Source organism: Carcharodon carcharias, chromosome 3 (assembly GCF_017639515.1).
Source record: "Carcharodon carcharias isolate sCarCar2 chromosome 3, sCarCar2.pri, whole genome shotgun sequence".
NCBI classification, from domain to species: domain Eukaryota; kingdom Metazoa; phylum Chordata; class Chondrichthyes; order Lamniformes; family Lamnidae; genus Carcharodon; species Carcharodon carcharias.
Genome location: NC_054469.1, coordinates 156,058,888 through 156,077,793, shown reverse-complemented (window position 1 = coordinate 156,077,793; position 18,906 = coordinate 156,058,888). Strand labels below are relative to the sequence as shown.

Genomic DNA, 18,906 nt, shown 5'->3' with positions numbered 1-18,906 from the left:
TGTGCTGAGCGCTTCACTACTCTCAGTTTCCCAAAGCTGGGACAAGCTGGGCACTTCAGTGTTTCCAACATTTGGGACCTGGTTGGGGTGGGGGTGGGGCGGGGGTCTTCTCTAGCTCCTTTGTGTTTTTCTCTTTATTTTGTTGGTGTCACCTTTCTTGTCTTCCCTCATATGATGAGGAGCAGCTGCTGTAAACCGTTTTGGACATGAGCCACCTCTTGCCACTACTTTGGGTCATTTGTTCCCTTTTTGGGGCCTTCTACTTTATGGTTTTCTTCCTAAACACTTATCACTTATCAGATTGTCCCCTCTGCTGGCTCCTCTTCCACTGATTCTGCCTACTGAGGAGGAGCCTCAGAGGACAGTGTTTGTGCTTGCCTGCAACACCTTTTTCCTTTACCTTGTCCCTCTCTGTGTCCTTCTTTGTCATGTTTCCCTCACTGGGGTGGGGGGAGGATTGCTGGTCTCCTGGCAGAAGCAATGCTTGCCATTCCTTCCTCATGCCCTGCCTTGATCCCCGCTACCTGTGCATATAGGCAGGGTTTTGGACAGGTCTTGTAGAGGTGACCTGCCACACCACACAGGTTACAGCTCTTCCTCTGTTTGCAGTCCTTGTCTGGTGACTGTCCCACTTCAAGTTCTTGTAGATGACCATGCTGTAGATGGCAGACATGTCACCAGGTTTGCTGCAGGTACAACAAACTCTGGGCTGCCATGTGCAGACCAAGTAGCCCCAACTTCCCATAAGAGCAAAGCTGGAGGGAAGGTGGAGTATGGTTCCCTTGGTATTCACAAGGTCACATTGATCTGCCATTTGCTGGTCCAAATCCTGACTGGGTCCTTGACTTCAGTGCTGTTCACAGTCATCTTGATGTACCTGGCAAAGGAAGTTGGCAAATCTACAATTGTAATATGGGGGTCATAAAGATGGATGGTCACAACATGGTTCAGTTTCAATGCCAGTGTCAGCAGCAGTGCCGCAGACAGGATTGATAGCTGTGCCGGACATCCTCTCCTCTTGAACACTTTCTAGAGTTTCAGGCATTCCACAATGTTTTTAAAAGTCACATTGAAGCATCTGCAGCTAGGTACAGTAAACCCTACAGGTAGAAGATGTTTGCAACTCCAAATCCACCTGGACATATGATGGATATCAGATGGATTCAGTTTTAAAACTGACCTCTCAAATTGGTTGACTCTTCACTGTCCTCTGAAATGGCCTAGCAAGCCATTCAATTCATGGGCAATTAGGGAAGGGCAACAAATGCGGGCCTTGCGAGCAAAGCCCACATCCCAAGAAAGAATAAATAAAAAAACTCTGAGCCTCACCCCCTGGCACCTGGTACTCGCCTCCTGCTCCCTGGCTCTGCTCCTTTTACATCACAGGGCACCACTCACGCACACACTGACCCAGTTCCCCGATACAAAGAGCCCCGCACCCATCTCCACCACGTCACACGGGCCCCATCTTCAGCCCTGCCTTTGTCACAGGGCCCTGTCCCTTCCTGGGCATACAGGCCCTACCACTAACCTCGACTCCACTCCCTGCCCCCAGCGACAGGGCCTTGCCACACAGAACAAGACTCCTGACCTCATCCCTGATCCCACTCCCAGCCACCCACAGCCCGCCCTGTCAAACAGTGCCCTTGCGCATGAACTCAAACTGACCCACAAGACCCCGCCTCATCTCCAACCCCACCCACAGGACCACACACCCCAATGCCACCCAAAGGACCCCACCGCAATCCCACCCACAGTGCCTCACTGCCAAACCCCGCCCACAGGCCCTGCCCCCCCAACCCCACCCACAGGGCCCCGCCCCCAACCCCACCCACTGGGCCTTGCCCCCAACATCACCCCCAGGGCCCCGCTCCAACTCCAGCCACAGGACCACACACCCCCAACGCCACGCAAAGGACCCCACCCCAACACCACCCACCCACATCCCCCAACCCCGCCCACAGGGCCGCACCACCCCCCCCCCACCTCAGATCCGTCAACAAGTGCTCTGCCCACGATCCCACCCCCAACCCACAGGGCCTCACCTCCCAGCGCCGCCCTACGTGCTCACCTTCCAAAAACACGGTCATTTTCAATTGCTGTTTATCTCATGTACCATTTATAATCATCCCCTCGCAACAGCCTAAGGAAAATTTCTAACTTATGTAACATAGTTTGCAGCCAGTAACCGGAGAGAGGGTTGAAACATGAACTGCTTCCCAGTGCTGAGAGTGGGGAAATCCAGGCCGCCTCCACGATCCACTGGGAACGTGAGCAAATATTTCAAGGCTTCCTTTTACTGAAATATATTCTCGTCCTGCAATCTGTCCAGGGAGTGTGTTTTTAGTCGGCGATGTATAAATATCCAAGTAAAAGCCTATTTCAAGATAATAATTCGTCCATAAATAGCTAAGTTCGACTATGGGGCTGTGCTTTGGGACATTAGTTTGCTATGACATTAGCTATGGCCGCAGTGGTATTTGTTTTGCTTTAATGACGGCTACAGTGATCTGCTGCATGTTAAGGTGAAGCTTTTCCTCCTGTGAGAGATGGAGGAGCTGCTGAAAGCGCTTCAAAGCGATACCACGGAACACGCAGCGATTTCTCCAAGTTGAGGGATGAAACCCTCTCCTCCGGAGCACAGCCTCCCGCAGATGTCATCGCGAGGTGTGTCCATGGAGAGGAGAGCGGTGCTTTCTCATCCACTACTTGTTCGCAACAAGCTGAATCGTGACGATTAGGGATTTTCTTCGTTAAAGATGCAAACAGTGCTTTATTTCCGCGCAGGTGAAACGATGCGAGGAAACTGAGCTGAGCAGAAACCCTGAAAACGGAGGACAGCTTCTTGGGGTCTCCCCCCCCCTCCCCCCGTCACATTGGTAAGCAATGAGCTGCCTGTTGCTCCTGAAAGTCATGCTATGGGGCGAGACGTCCGTGATCGCTGTTGCTGATGCCTGATCTTTAATTTCCTGATGTTTAGCAATGGCTTTGGATGAGCTGTGAGTTATTATGCTTTGACACTTTATTGTAGGTACTGAGAGTATGCTCTTTATCGTGAGGGGCTCAGCCCAAAGCTGCAATTTGAGGGAACGAGATCGGCACCCAAGTCCGCAATCGTGGGATTAGATAAACGTTATTAGATGAGATTCGCTGAGGTAAAAACGTTGCATTGCTCGAAAGGAAATTAACAGAAAAAATATTGCAGCTCAAAATTATAATTGTATTATGGGCATCATTGATTGCACTGACGCTTTTCAAATATTTAATGCAGGAACTATATATTACACGGTTCTGCAAAACAGTGGTTTTGAAATGACTAACTCACGTGAAGAAGCTTTAACTGTTTAGTCGCCTATTTTTCATCATTGTCAATACTTAAATAATATTTGGTGAATTGGCACTGAAATTTAAACCGGATTGTGTGGCTGCTTTACCTCACGCAGTTAAGCATAGCATCTCCTGCAAGCGGCTGCATTGGAGTTAGTTTAATGGAGCAGCTATTTCAATACGATCAGTTCAAAGTTACGTTGTCGAAATTTATTGAACGCATGGACGAAACTTTTTTCTTCCTGTCTCCCCCACCTCCAAGCGCGTTAGATCACTCGGAATGGGTTTTTGTTTCTGTCACTAAAGATCCCAATGGATTTCACGGTGAGGATTCTCGGAGCCAATTTCTGGTACGAGGTGTTAGGGTTTAATTACCCTGCTCAATCATTTCTGATTTCAATTCACAGATTTGTACCTTGAATTTGTAACTATTACCCACCCCCCTCCCCATGCCATTCCCCTAGTACGTGATCGAGGGAAATGAGAGGTGGTGCAGGAGCTTTTACTCCAATTCTGATCAGTGTCAATATTTCACCGCCGTTTGTACCATGATTCTGCTGGGAATTGGCAATAATAGCAAATCTCTAAATAGATTAAATCAAATACTCCGCTCTTGGCTCGTGACATTCAGATCCGCCAGTCCTGCTGGATGAGTTTAGCAGATATTAGATTGAAGATATAATGAACACTGCATAATCTGCAACTCGGGTTGAGGGTATTGCAGTGAAATCGATTGCAGCGCGATCCAGACTATTTTGCTCTGTTACTGCTCTACTAGTAGTGGGGCATACGTGTGACTTAAAATGGGGGAGAAGTAAGGAGACAAACACTTCAAACTATCCTATAATAATGCCGAGTTGATTTAATTTGTGCAGCCTCAATTAGTGATATACGCAATCATTACGACAGAATGTACATTAGGTGTGAGCAGCACCGCACCAGGTAAAGAATGAATTCCAGAAAACATGAATTTCATCTTGGACAAGTTCAAAAGTGGAACTGTTCAGGATACAGCCCTGGAAAAAAAACCATGCCTTTCCATATATTTTGAGAGCGAATACCCTTAGGCAATTAACAGAAAAGAATCACAGAACTGTTACATCACAGAAGGAGGCCATTCGGCCCACCGAGCCTGCAAGGGCTCCGCAAATGAGCAATTCACCTAATGCCATTCTCCTGCCTTTTCCCCGTACCCTTGCACATTGTTTCTTTTCAAAATAATCATCTAATTTCCTCCATCCACTTCTGGCCTACCGGTTCACAAACACGCCAAACCATCCCCTAGTGTCAGTTGATTATGCAATGATGGGGAGCATCACAATGAAGGCTGATCCTGTCATTACCAAAGGCAAGAAATAATTACTGAATAGCTAGCTAGGGTGGAAACACCGCCTGATTTGTTTCCTTTTCCTAGCCAAAGGACACGATGAATTGTAGCTAACACAGTTCAGGTTTACATTAGCTAACTTGGCCTAAACTCAAATACAAACTGGAATCTTCCTGACCAGTGAAATGTAATGCTGCAATTACTCTCTCTGCTACTAAGAAACCATACTGTAACTCTTATTTAATTTAAATATCTGCAACTTTAAGAGTTTTGCCTACAAGGCACATTTCTGTAACTATCACATACTTGCACACATATTTCATGTAATAAATTCCTCATTACATTTTGCCCACTGCTAATTTTTGAAAACAACAGCTTGCATTATATTGCACCTTTGTTGGAATAAAACATCCCAAGGGTGCTTTACAAACATTATGAAACAACATTTGACACTGAGTTATATTAGGAGATAGATCAGGTGACCAAATGTGTGTTCAAAGAAATGGGTTTAATGAGTGCCATAAAGAGAAGTAGAGAGGCTGAGATTTAGGGAGGGCGTGAGAGAACCTTTCATAAAGTAGAGTATCCTTTGATGCACCCATGGGAGATCCAGAGTCCTGCTCCAATGGATATTGCTGTAAGTATAATATTGCAGGGCAAATTGAAATAAGGTGGCAGCAAATGGATGCCTGAATAATTCTCATCTTGCCCCTTTCATCATGGTGGCTGGTAAGCTTTTCGACAGGTGAGGCACAAGATATGCTTGACTACGATAATTTATATTATTGGATATGGTAGCGTAGTATTTATATTACTGAACTCATAATCCAGAGACCAGAACTAATAAGAGAATGTGAGTTTAAATTGCACCATGACAGTTCTATATTTGAATTATGTTTCTTAAAAAAGGGGAAATCTTATTGTTGTCTCGCTATACCTTCCCTCGCCACTGTTCCATGCAAGCTCCGGCTCAAGAGTTGAAGACCTTCAGCCATCAGGCTCAGGTAGTAGAGGGCAGTTTAGTAGATATTTTGGGATGCCTCTCCACAGTTATAGTTGAGAGAATTTGTTTGGCTGTATTCCCACTTCTGAATAAGGGCTGACACCAGTCCTGAGATGATTGAGGCACAGCCAAGTAAGCCGTGTTTCACTGGCTCCTGGAGGGAGGAATTCCTCTGGAAATAAAAACTGTATCAGTAAAAGTGACTGCCAGTGTGTGGTAAAAACCTGACTGGTTTACTAGTATGTTTTAGGGAAGGAAGCCTGCAATCCTTATCCAGTCTGGCCATATGTGACTTCAGTCCAGCACCAACATGTTTGGCATTTAACTGTCCTCTGAGGTAAACTAGCAAGAAATTCAGTTGTACAAAATCACTACAATTGTTCAAGAAGTAAAAGCTCAAGAAGTTGTCTCAGGGCAATTAGGAATGGGGAATAAATGCCAGCTTTGCTAGGGATGCCCACATCCCCAGAATGGAATAGGATGGATTTGATCTCCAGGCCTATTGGTCTTGTACTTAGTTTGAAAGAATAACATAGCATCCAATGTCAATGTTAATGTTTTAAAACTTGGAGCTTCCATTCTTTGCACAGTACTAGAGTTTAATCACTGTAAAAAAGTGGTTTATTGATTCAGTGGCTTAATAACGAAGCTGGAAATACATTAGTTTATACATAAAATAAAAATGTTAACTTTTAGAATAATGTTTGCACTTTGATTTTTATTGTATATATGTAGCAAAAATATAGACAACTAATCATTATTTAATAAAACAAATGATTTCCGAGTCAACTTATTGGGTTGATCTGGTTCATCCATGATGATTAGGCATGTAGAAAGTAAGATATTGCATTTATATAGCTCATTTCATGACCTTAGTGCATCCCAAAGCCCTTTGCATCCATTGTTAAAAAGCAAAAGAAGATAAGTTTTAATTAAAAGCAGGAGTTTTGATCATCTGGATGCTATGTGACATGTTGCACTCCTGAAAAGGTTGTAGCTAAGCACAAGCACCAAAAGATTACTTTGCTTCAACAACTCAACTGTACACCAAGGCACTCGTTGCTAGCATTTCTGGGCTCTTGCTAATTATACTGTGCAAATGAGCTTCTGTTTAGGTGGCAGCCAGCCTGCACTAGGCTGCGTGAAAAACATTGAGGACACGGAGACAATTTTGAGGAGTCCTTTGCTACAAGTTGAAGGAGATAGATGTAAAGGGAAGCACCAGTTTCATAACAGTGCCTAAAACATGGTAGATGTCACTTGGAGCACAAGTCAGTGACAATTTTAGGTGAAGCAACGTCTAGTTCATTGTTATGGCAGGATACATTTGCTAGACTGGGTATGGATTCTTGGTTTATCCCCTGCCAATTAATTGCCAACAAAAATACTCTCCAGCCCATTATTGGAGAGTGATTGTAGGGTTACAGACAAATTGGATCACCGGAGAAACAAAAACGGGTGATGGCAGGGAAAGAGAAAAAGAGAAAAATTCGGGGAACAAAGTAAAAGACGTTGGAGGGACCGAGATACACAGCCAAAGGGGAGAGAGAGAGATTGGGAGAAAGAGAAATGTGAGGGTCAGAGAGACACACATAGGAGAGAAAGAAATAAGCAAAACAGACAAGAGAGATTTGGGGGACAAAGAAAGAGGCACACGCCCACATTGTGGAAGGTGCAATGAGTGAGATGGAAAAACAACGAGATTTGGAGAGCCAGTGAAACACATTTTGGAGGTATAGGGCGGAATTGTCCCAGAAATCGGAAAAGTCCGATATCAGGCAGGGAAAGTGGCATATGACCTGCTGATGGCAATGGCAGCTTTTTCCGTCGTATTGTGCAGCATTTTGTTTAAAAAATGCAGAGGCACAGGTTTCACATTGGATTGCTGATGGAGCGGCTTCTGATTTGCCCATCCCACCATCATCTCAGATCTTCAGTAATTCAGATCTTCAGTAATCCAGATGTCGTATTTAAAAAACGCCCCTGTACAGAGCTAGTACTCTCTAAGGGATCAAAAGCTGCTGGAAAGTCATGGCTGCCAAAAGGAGGAAGCATGCTGCCCCCAAATTTTCCAAAACCTCCCTCAGGCACCTGGACACAGTGGAGGCTTGCCACAATGTCCTTTACCCCTGGGCTGGGTGAAGACCAGCAAGCAAGGTTACCAATCCAGCATGGAAGGCGGTGGCAGTGGTGGTCAGCGCCAATGTCCTGTAAAAGAGGACAGCCACCTAGTGCAGAAAGAGGATGAATGATCTGCTCCGTTCCATCAGGGTAAGCCACTCTTCTCATCACTCTCAACTCACACACTCATAAACCCATCACACATCCACAGGGCTGTCACTCACTGCCAGTTCAAGGGATATCACCATTCATTCTCTCACGCTCACCATCATCTGCCCTACAGACCATGTCCTCATCCCATCCATGGCACCACTCAACACCCACACATGCCAGACATCCTTCTCATTTGGCCTGGCAGGCATCCTGCTTACACTCTCTCCATCTGTATTCATGCAGGACAAGCTGGCACACAGCAACAGGGAGAAGTCACTTACCTGCGGAGAATGCCCGATATCAAGCCCCTCATGGACTTTCTAAACAGAGCCATCCAGCTGGCTGGTGACGATCTTGACCGGTCCTGTGCTGACAGTGAGGTCAGTGGCACTCAAGCAAGTGAGAATCCAGCAGTGCAACATCCATCAGACAACCATGCTGTGAGTGAGGTCCCCTGTTCCGCAGCCCCCTGCTATGCACTAGTTATCTCTCCTTGCTTTTGCAGGCACATCTGGCAAGCAGCCGAGAGAGCTCATGAGCCAGGTCCTCAACTTCAGCCCCAAGGACGGTGTGGAAGAGGAATCCGCAGACATTGAAGACCCATCACAGAACTCACCCACACCCTCCACCAGCGCAGACATGCACATTGGTGGGACTCAGTTCTAGATTAGCCTCAGGGTCACAATGTGGTGAGCACATCACACTGCCTGATCCACAGCAGGTGGGGACTTCCCAGATCTCCGGCACTCGGAGGACTGCTGGAGGCCAAAAATCTGCTGAGTCCAAGTCAAAGGACAAGCCTTTGGGCTCGGTCATACCTAGGTTGCTGGAAGGCAAGCTCGGGAACAACAAGAAGGGATGTTCGCTGCATTCCTCAGATTTCAAGGCATGATGGAGGAGTCCATCCGCCTTCAGTCTAAGTTGATAGCACTGGCATGCCAACATACTGAGGTCAACACTGGTAGGATGGCAGCTGCCATGGAGGCCTTGGTCCAGGACATTGGTCTCACACAGCTGCAGGAGCTGTGCTCCATCGCTGAGGCACTTGCAGGCATCCATCAGTGTCAATGCGAGAGGGTGGGCCGGGTATCTCGAGCTCACTCCAGCTCAAGGAGTCAGCCAGGGGCCAGCCAAGTTACACAGACTTGCTTTCAAATTACTTTCATAGTTAAAGAATGTTTTTCAAGGATTTTCTTGAGTTTATTGTTAATGGGAAATATATATTTTTAAATAATGCAATTTGTACAAAACAGCCTTCTGTATAGCTTGTTGCAACTTTTCAATTTGGAGGGTGTTAACATATGTTTACATGGAGAAGATCGGAGACTATTACACAGAAAGAGCTGCCTATAGAAGAAGGATAACAGCATGTAGCTGTGAAATATTGGACAGGATCTGCACAAAACAACAGGGTGAAAAAAAAGTGACAAGACTGATTTGGTTCCTTTAACATAACAAATTAGTATTAGTAAAGGCTAAGCTGAAATACCATAACGTAGATATATAGAATTTTTTTAAAAATTCATTCAAGGGATGTGGGTTTCGCTGGCTGGGCCAGCATTTATTGCCCGTCCCTAATTGCCCTTGAGAAAATGGTGAGCTGCCTTCTTGAACCACTGCAGTCCATGTGGTGTAGATACAACTACAGGGCTGTTAGGGAGTGGGTTCCAGGATTTTGACCCAGCAACAGTGAAGGAACGGCAATATATTTCCAAGTCAGGATGATGAGTGGCTTGGAGGGGAAAGTCCAGGTGGTGGTGTTCCCATGTGTCTGCTGCCCTTGTTCTTCTAGATGGTAGTGATAATGGGTTTGGAAGATGCTGTCTAAGAACCCTTACTGAGATTGTGCAGTATATCTTGTAGATGGCACACATTGCTGCTACTGTATGTTGAACATGAAGGGAGTGATTGTTTACGTAAGGGGTGCTAATCAAGCGGGCTGCTTTGTCCTGGATGGTGTCAAGCTTCTTGAGTGTTGTAGGAGCTGCACTCATCCAGGCAAGTGGAGAGTATTCCATCACACTCCTGACTTGTGCCTTGAAATGGTGGACAGGCTTTGGGGAGTCAGGTGGTGAGTTACTCACCACAGTATTCCTTGCCTCTTACCTGCTCTTGTAGATACAGTATTTATGTGGCTAGTCCAGTTCAGTTTCTGGTCAATGGTAACCCCCAGAATATTGATAGTGGGGGATTCAGCGATAGTAATTCCATTTAACGTCAAGGGGCGATGGTTAGATTCTCTCTTGTTAGAGATGGTCATTGCCTGGCACTTGTGTGGCACGAATAGTACTTGCCACTTGTCAGCCCAAGCCTGTGTATTGTCCAGGTCTTGTTGCATTTGAACATGGACTGCTTCAGTATCTGAGGAGGTGCAAATGGTGCTGAACATTGTGCGAGCATCAGTGAACATCCCCACTTCTGACCTTATGATGGAGGGAAGGTCATTGATGAAGCAGCTGAAGATGGTTGGGCCTAGGACACTACCCTGAGGAACTCCTGTGGTGATGTCCTGGAACTGAGCTATTTGACCTCCAACAACCACAACCATCTCACAGACTGAATGGTGATGTCCCTTGAACTGGCAGTGAGTGAGGGCCCTGTGGATGTGTGATGGGTTTATGTGTGTGAGAGTTGAGAGTGATGAGAAGAGTGGCTTACCCTGATGGAACGGAGCAGATCATTCATCCTCTTTCTGCACTAGGTGGCTGTCCTCTTTTGCAGGACATTGGCGCTGACCACCACTGCCACCACCTTCCATGCTGGATTGGTAACCTTGCTTGCTGGTCTTCACCCAGCCCAGGGGTAAAGGACATTGTGCTAGGTATGACACCAACCAGTGGAAAGTTTTCCCCCTGATGCCCATTGACTCGAGTTTTGCTAGGGTTCCTTGATGCCACACTTGGTCAAATGCTGCCTTGATTTCAAGGGCAGCCACTCTCACCTCACCTCTGGAGTTCAGCTCTTTTGTCCATGTTTGAACCAAGGCTGTAATGAAGTCAGGGGCTGAGTGGCCCTGGTGGAATCCAAACCGAGCATCAGTGAGCAGGTTATTGCTAGGCAAATTCTGCTTGATAGTGCTATTGTTGACCCCTTCAATTACTTTACTTATGATCGAGAGTAGACTGATGGGATGGTTAGTGGCCGGGTTGGATTTGTCCCGCTTTTTGTGTACAGGACATACCAGGGCAATTTTCAACTTTACTAAGTACAGGAAATGTAGGGGGCAGGCAGGAATGTGGAGAAATCGGATCCGCCATGATTTTATTGAATGGCAGAGCAGGTTCGAGGGGGCAGAGTGGCCTACTCCCGTCCCTAATTCATGTGTTTGTGTGTTCATATATTTGTAAATAATGAACTTTGCAATGCCATTGAAAATGTGTTTTTCTTGCTAAAATAGATAAGAATTCGAATCTAGATGACAAAAATATGGTGATGAGGTCATGAGAATAAAAAACAGGCATAACTGATTCTGGGTTGAAAGATAAAGGTGTGATAAAAGGCACCTGCGAATTGCCATGTATGAGAGCAAGATTGCTATGTCTGGAAAAATAGTCTGGCAAAATAATGCTAAATTTTGACAAAATATTTGTGGCTAAGAAGTTGTGGCTAAAACTCATATAACATTGGATGTGATCTTGTCCTGTGCAAATGTATAACAGGTCTGGTTATTTAATTTATAATATGATCACATTTGAGGAGAAGTGGAAAGGTATAGCTATATCTAATTGTGATGATGCTTGAAAGACTGTGCATTTAAATTATTAGAATTTAGTGTCTGGAAAGAGCACTGGAATAGGATATAGATAATGATCCATGAAAGGACTCTTCTACACTCAGCTATTAGATTGATTATGGGTTTGAATATGGGATAATTATCAATTCAAGGAAAATTATAAATTGATGTATTTTGCCAGGACATGAGAAGTGTAATTGTGAAACATGTAGCATACCTTCAATCTTCTTTCCATTATATGAGATCTAAAGATCAAATTAGTACTTGTTTCCTATTTACCATCAGAAGCTACTCCTTCAGCTACTATGCCCTATCTCATGGGATTTTCTTCCAAAATATCTTTGCATTGTCACTTGATGCTAAATATCTTTTGATCAATGGTGCTTTGCCACCCCAACCCTGATTTTTTTCCTCTTTCTTCCACTTTTCCTATTTTTCCAATAATTATAAACCTCTGAGATTTTCTCCATTAGGTGACAAATGCTATAGAAATATAAAGTGTTTTGTCACTGGGTTATGCTTTATAGCTCCAGAGAACAGTTGAACACGAATTAAAATTTGCAGACCTGAAATGTTGGCAGGAATTTTCTAGCCCAACCCCACCCCCTCATGGCGGGTTCCCGCACTGCGGGGCCGGCGAGCCACTGAAATTGCTGTGATCCTGCCGGCATGAGGGCAGGAAAATTCTGGCCATTAACTCTGTTTCTTTGTCCCTAGGTGCTGCCAGACCTGCTGAGTATTTACAACATTTTCTGCTTTTATTTCAGGTTTCCAGCATTTACAGTATTTTTTATACATAATCTGTTTTAATAAAGTTTGCCAAAGTATTCAAAAAGAATTGAAAGAACATATTTAAATAATGATCCTTTTGAAATACATAAAATCAGTGATTCTAAAGGATCATGATTAGCAGAGCTCAGGAAGCTGATTTGAACTGTTGGTTGGTGATCAAGTTATCTCAAACTAAATAGGAGACATGTTCTTAATTTCACTCATGATCAACAATGCCAAGGCACCCTTCTAGTAAATGTTAAAAATATTGGGTGGGGGTGATTTTACCTTAATCCACCTGGTGGGAAGTTGGTGGGACCAGATTGGCCACTTCTTTTACAATCAGCCCAATTTTACTTTCCACTGATGCTAATGGAGAATAAGGTCGAGCAGATTGTAAGATAAGCAGCCAGTCTGATCCCAAAAGTTCCCCAGGGGCGAAAAAACGAAAATTACGCTCCTATGTGTAGTGCGTGTTTTGTCTGCCACACTTTGGCCTCACATTTTGGTGCCAAATGAAAAATTGTGATTTATGTATGATAATTGGGCCTGATTGGTTGAAGTTACACACTCAGAACTGAGCAAAATGTCGCACCTGAGGGAGGGAGGACTGGTATGAGTGGAAAAGCTTCTACTGGGGAACCACTAAAGATGTATGAAAATAGATCCAGTCTGAGCAGTCAGCAAAATCTACCATTTAAAAGAATAGGAAAGCTGAACTCGTTGAATTGATGGAAGTACTTTTGAAAATTGCTGACATTTGCAATCCAGTTTTCTCCATGCAGCTGAGTGCTTTTGACTAGAAATAAGGTTTGTGACATAATAAATGACATTAAAAATTACAAAATGTACACAACCAGGATTAATTTATTGATACAGTCATGTGTCTTTGAAGCTCCTTTAATAATGTCTCTCAAAGCGTATATGTGAAGTTTCAGTTCTTGCAGGTTTCCATTACACTTATCTGAGGAGATTCGAGTTAATAGGCAATGGCTCCTCCAAGCCTGTCCACCATCTACAAGGCACAAGTCAGGAGTGTGATGGAATACTCCCCACTTGCCTGGATGACTGCAGCTCCAACAACACTTGAGATGCTTGACACTGTCCAGGACAAAGCAATCTGCTTGATTGGCACCCCATCCACAAACATTCACTTCCTCCATCACCGATACACAGTGGCAGCAGTGTGTACCATCAACAAGATGCACTGCAGAAATTCACCAAGGCTCCTCAGACAGCACCTTCCAAATCCATGACCTCTACCATCTAGAAGGACAAGGGCAGCAGACACATGGGAACACCACCACCTGGGAGTTCTCCTCCAAGCCATTCACCACCCTGACTTGGAAATATATCGCCGTTCCTTCACTGTCGCTGGGTCGAAGTCCTGGAACTCCCTTCCTAACAGCACTGTGGGCAGCTCACCACTACCTTTTCAAGGGCAACTAGGGATGAGCAATAAATGCTGGCCCAGCCAGCGAAGCCCGCATAATGTGAATAAATTTTTAAAAAAGTAAACTATGTGTAAACTTGGAGACATTTTTAAGATGACGGAAAAAGAAACATTTGCAGGAAATTCGTAGAGATGTTACTTCAAATAACTTGTTAAAAAATGAATCCATGTATCAGCAATGGTTAAAGGAAAACATATTCTTCAAAAACACTGGATGGAATCGTCCCAGATTTGCACTAAGTGCGGTAGCGGGTGGTTAAAACAATATTTTTCTTCACCTGCCATATTATTTATGCATTCCCAGGAAACACACCATTTCCATGGCGGGTGGGTTCCGATTTGCCCACCCGCCAACACCTCAGCACTTCATCACGCCAGGCGCCATATTTAAAGTCCAGCTGCGTGCACAGGTCTCAGTGCTTCCAGCTCGCGACTGCTGCAGGGGAGATGTCCATGATAGGTAAAAAGACTGCAGCCCCCAGGTTTAGGAACGCCTTTTGAATGCCATGAAGCTTGCCGTGAAGTCCTCTACCACCGCGATGGCCACAGGATGGGCAGCAGCATGACCAGCTAGACTTGGGAGGCGGTGGCAGCGGTGGTCAGCGCCAATGCCCTGCAAAAGAGGACAGCCACCCAGTGCCGCTATAGGATGAACGGTTTCATCCATTCTGCCAGGTTCACTCTTCTCATCACTCTCAACTCACACTCACAAACCCTTCACACATCTACAGGGATCCCACACCTCAAGGGGGACAACACCACTAACTCTCACACACACCCCCACATCTCCATCAGGCTCATGCCCTCTCGAGCTTGCGTCCTCATCCTGCCCATGGCTCCACTCACCACACAAACATTCCATTCAGTGCCATGGGTGCTATTCACACTCTCTCCATTTGTTTTCATGCAGGAGAAGCTGGTTCACATCAGCAGGAAGAGGTCCCAGACTGGTGGGGGGGTGGGGGGGGTCAAGCGCCGTGGCCCACGTTAGGCCCCTCACTCACTCTGAGGAGCGTGTCGTGGCGAACACCCACCTGAGGATCCTGCACCACATCATCCCTCCCTCAACGCAACTGTTAGTGCTCTCTCTCCTGCTTTTGACTGTGCTGCCATGCACTCCTTATCTCTACTTTGGTTCATAGGGAGCCCTGCCAAGGGACCAACACCCTCAGTCAGCCAGTCCCTCAGCTCCACCCACATCCTCATCTGCAGCCAAGAGGACTCCTCCTCCAGCGAAGAGGTGGAAATAAGCAGCCCGGAAGACCCGTTACCATAAAGGGAGCAACTAGCCCACAACTGATTCTGGAGGGAAGATTGTATGTGTGCCAGGGCCTTTCTGTGCCTCGTGCAAGCACTCTCCCATGCGCACGGACCGTTCACGTTTCACACTCATCTTAACGTCCTGAGCATTTTGAATGCTGCCTGCTGGGGTTCACTGTCCATCTGAGCCGACCTGTATCTCCACCCACCCACTGATCACACTCCCATGCAACACCTGTTCTCGCCCAACACGACTGTCATTATAATTTTTATTTGGACAGCATGGTGCTAATCAGGTTTTACTTTCGCTCCCCCATCCTTTTTCCTTCCCAGTCCTCCATTTCCTCTCCCCCATCACAGTTGACCCCCCTCCCCCCCCCGGCATCCACCTTCCACCTCCCCTCCGTTACCTACCAGCCACAACCTTTTTCCTTTGAGGTTGTCCAGGCAAACGTGCATGTTCCTTTCCTTCTTAAAAATCCCACCCTCATCCACATTGCCCTCCCCAACTCCCCAACCACCTCCTTCCCACCCCCAGGATCCATGTCTGCCTCTGGGACCCCACCAACAACCCTCATTCATTCTCACCCTTTCACCCTTCCTCCATATCACGCCCACCTTCAGTTCGCTCCCCAGGAGGCAGATATGGACCCATCTGACCACTCCCGTGCATGTTCACCTGCACACCCACCCCTTCACCCCTCCCCCCCGCCCCCCGGAATCCTTTCCCCCCCCTCCACACCCCCTCACCCTCATCGTTCCTCCCCCTTATATAATCTTCAGCAATTTTTACCCCTTTAACTTAATTTATTATTTTACACCCAGGTCAATGCATCTGCAATCACATTATCTTTACTGGCACTGTGAACAATCTTTACGTTGAATAGTTGAAATGATAGACTCCATCTAAACAGTCTCACATTTCAAGTTTTAAAATTTTCAGTGAACGCCAGTGGATTGTGCTCAGTGTAGATTAGTGTTTCTTTGTTATCGTGTCGGACATAAACTTTGAAGTGTTGAAGAGACAACAACAATGCTAGACTTTCTTTTTCTACTGTAGAATACTTGGTCTGTCAATTAACAATGAATATCACAGATAAGCGAATGAAAGATTGTAGGTACCATGGCCGGGATTTTCCGGCTCTGCCGTGACGGGACCCATTGCAGAGGATGCAGCAGCCCAGCCAAAAGTGCATTGACTTGCGGTGGGAACAGATGATCCCAGTGGTGAGCAGGGCTGGAAAATCCTACCCTACGCATAGGAGAAGATGAAATCCAGAAATTTTCAAACATATGGCAAAACGTCAGTTATGTGGAGATGCTAGTGGAGCTGAGATTGTTCTCCTTAGAACAGAGACGGTCAAGGGGGGTTTTTGTTGAGCTGTAAAAAATCATGAAAGATTTAGATAGAATAAATAGGGAGAAATAGTTTCCAGTGGTAGATGCTCCGGTATCCAAGGACATATATTTAAAATGATTGGCAAAAGAAACAGAGATGAGGGGTTTTTGTTTGCAATGAGTTATTGTCATCTGGAATGCACTCGCTCAAAATGTAGGTGAAAACAGATTCATTAATAACTTTGAAAAGAGTATTGGCTATGTGCTTGAAGAGAAAAAAATTGCCGGACTGTGGGGAAAAGGAAGGGGAGTAGGAATTATTGGATCCTTGTTTCAGAGAGCCGCCGACACAAGCACAGTGAACCAAATGGCTTCCTCCTGTGCTCTATGATTATCTGATGCATGTTCAGTGATAGATTTTCAGTCTTGTACTTTTTAATTTTTCATGTTTCTATATAGCACTCGTAAGCAAATAAAACTAACATGTTGGTGACATTTCTGAGTGGGTTAACCCATCATATGAGCATGGGATCCAACTAACTCAAAACTTTTTTTGTATGTGATGAATTAAGAAGAAATAATGAATGCCACTGGCCGGGATTCAAGGAATGGTCCCTGTCACTAGGGCACATCTTGGGGTTTTGGGAGCATGTCACAATTGGGAATGGGGGCGCTTTAGTAAGGATGCCTAACATTCCTTGTGGGTGAACGTAAAGATTTTCGTGGCAGTTTAAAAAAAAGAGTGATGTTCTCCCAATGTCCACTTCAATATTCATTCCTCAGTAACATCTTTAAGAAAGACTAACTTGAGCATTTATCTCATTTTTTGTCTGTAGAATCTTCCTGTGCTCAAGTTGACTGCAACCTTGTCTATACTTCAAAAGTAATTAATTAGCTTTAGAGCACTGTGGGAATCCCAAGGGCAGAAAATGTTCAGTTCTGTCTTTTATTACCACTGTGCTGGTTGAGATTAGAAACACAGAATATATAGGTACCAAACTTTTTTCTGGTCTGTATTATAAAGAACATATCTTTTTATTTCTGTTGGACTGTGGATCAAAATTACAATGGCTTCAGTTTGAAGGACATGTCTACTGGAACAGTGTGAGGGGTATATACGGTGTGTCCTGGAATAAAGTGTGCTATGAAAGGTAGGATGGTGCTGAGGAGGAGTCTGGTCTAATGGAGAACTGCTTGACCAACAATGTTTTAATTGGCTGCTGATCAGGTGACCAGGGTTTCTGTGAGAGCTGTGCAGCAGAATAGCTCCTAGCCCGAAAGGGAAAAGACCTAAAACCTCCTGCTCCTGTGTGTGTCAGACTCCACTAATTCTACAATAGTACCTAGCTGGCTTTTTCTCCGCATATCTCTATAACCTGCTCTCTCTCTGAAAACCCCTGTCAAGAAGCAAAGGGGAAAATCACTGTTAGAGACATTCACAGGCAAGTGCTCAACCAGTGAACTAAAGACTGAAAATGCTGGAAGACCATCTCGTGGTGTCATCAACAAAGAACTGAAAGGAATTTGGAAAACATTGATAAAAATTGACCCTTTTTTGTGTCATATATATTTTTATTCATTCCTGGGGTGTGGGCATCACTGGCTGAGCCAGCACTTATTGCCCATCCCTAAGTGCCCTTGTTCAGAGGGCATTTTAAGAGTCAACCACATTGCTGTGGGTCTGGAGTCACATGTAGGCTAAAGGGACAGCAGATTCTCTTCTCTAAAGGACATAGTGAACCAAATGGGTTTTTACAACAATAGTTTCATAATCATCATCAGGCTTTTAATTCCAGATTTCAAGTTACACCAATCTAGCGACAATACCACTATGCCACTACCTCCCCACATGTATGTGTGTGTATAGAGATTTAAGAAGGGGTAGAGTTTAGGTTTTAGAGTTAGAAATCAGCAATTCATATTTCTTTCTTTAGCCACTGGTTAAAGACAATTTGTTCAATAAACAGTTATTTACTTATTAAGTTTACAAACCTGGTGCTCTGTTAACCTAAATTGAAGAATTGAGTGGGTTGATCGAACTTTTTCCACATTTGTCGTGGCTCAAGGGGCAGCGAGGCTTGATATTGCAGCGCACTATCCCCAGTGAGTTGTGACAGTTTGGGGCAGTACCATACACATGGTGTACTTACCCAGATACCCATAGGAGGGTCTGCCACTGCATAAAAAGGCATAGATCAGGAAAAGTTGTGAACTGCACTATCAGTATAAGATTGAATGCTAACCCACTGCCTGTGGATAGCATTACCAAGGGGAACAAGTGTGGAGGGGTTATGGGGCAAGGTTAGATCCCTGGGGAGCCCACAGATAATGGTGCAGGGACAGAGGAGAAGCCATTACTGGAGATGCTGTGGTTGCATTTGGATGGCTATGAATGGAACCTTGCAAGGGGAGCCCCTTAG

The 18,906-nt window shown here is 45.2% G+C and overlaps 1 protein-coding gene across 1 annotated transcript in view; it reads left to right on the top strand.

Annotated features, from left to right (window-relative positions):
• The first annotated feature begins 2,665 nt into the window (after positions 1 to 2,665).
• lrrc3b (leucine rich repeat containing 3B) overlaps positions 2,666 to 18,906 on the top strand; it is a 114,784-nt gene continuing 98,543 nt past the window's right edge. Inside the window, exon 1 of the mRNA XM_041184435.1 lies at positions 2,666 to 2,879. The gene's annotated coding sequence lies outside the window, so the exon portion shown is untranslated. The remainder of the gene's footprint in view (positions 2,880 to 18,906) is intronic.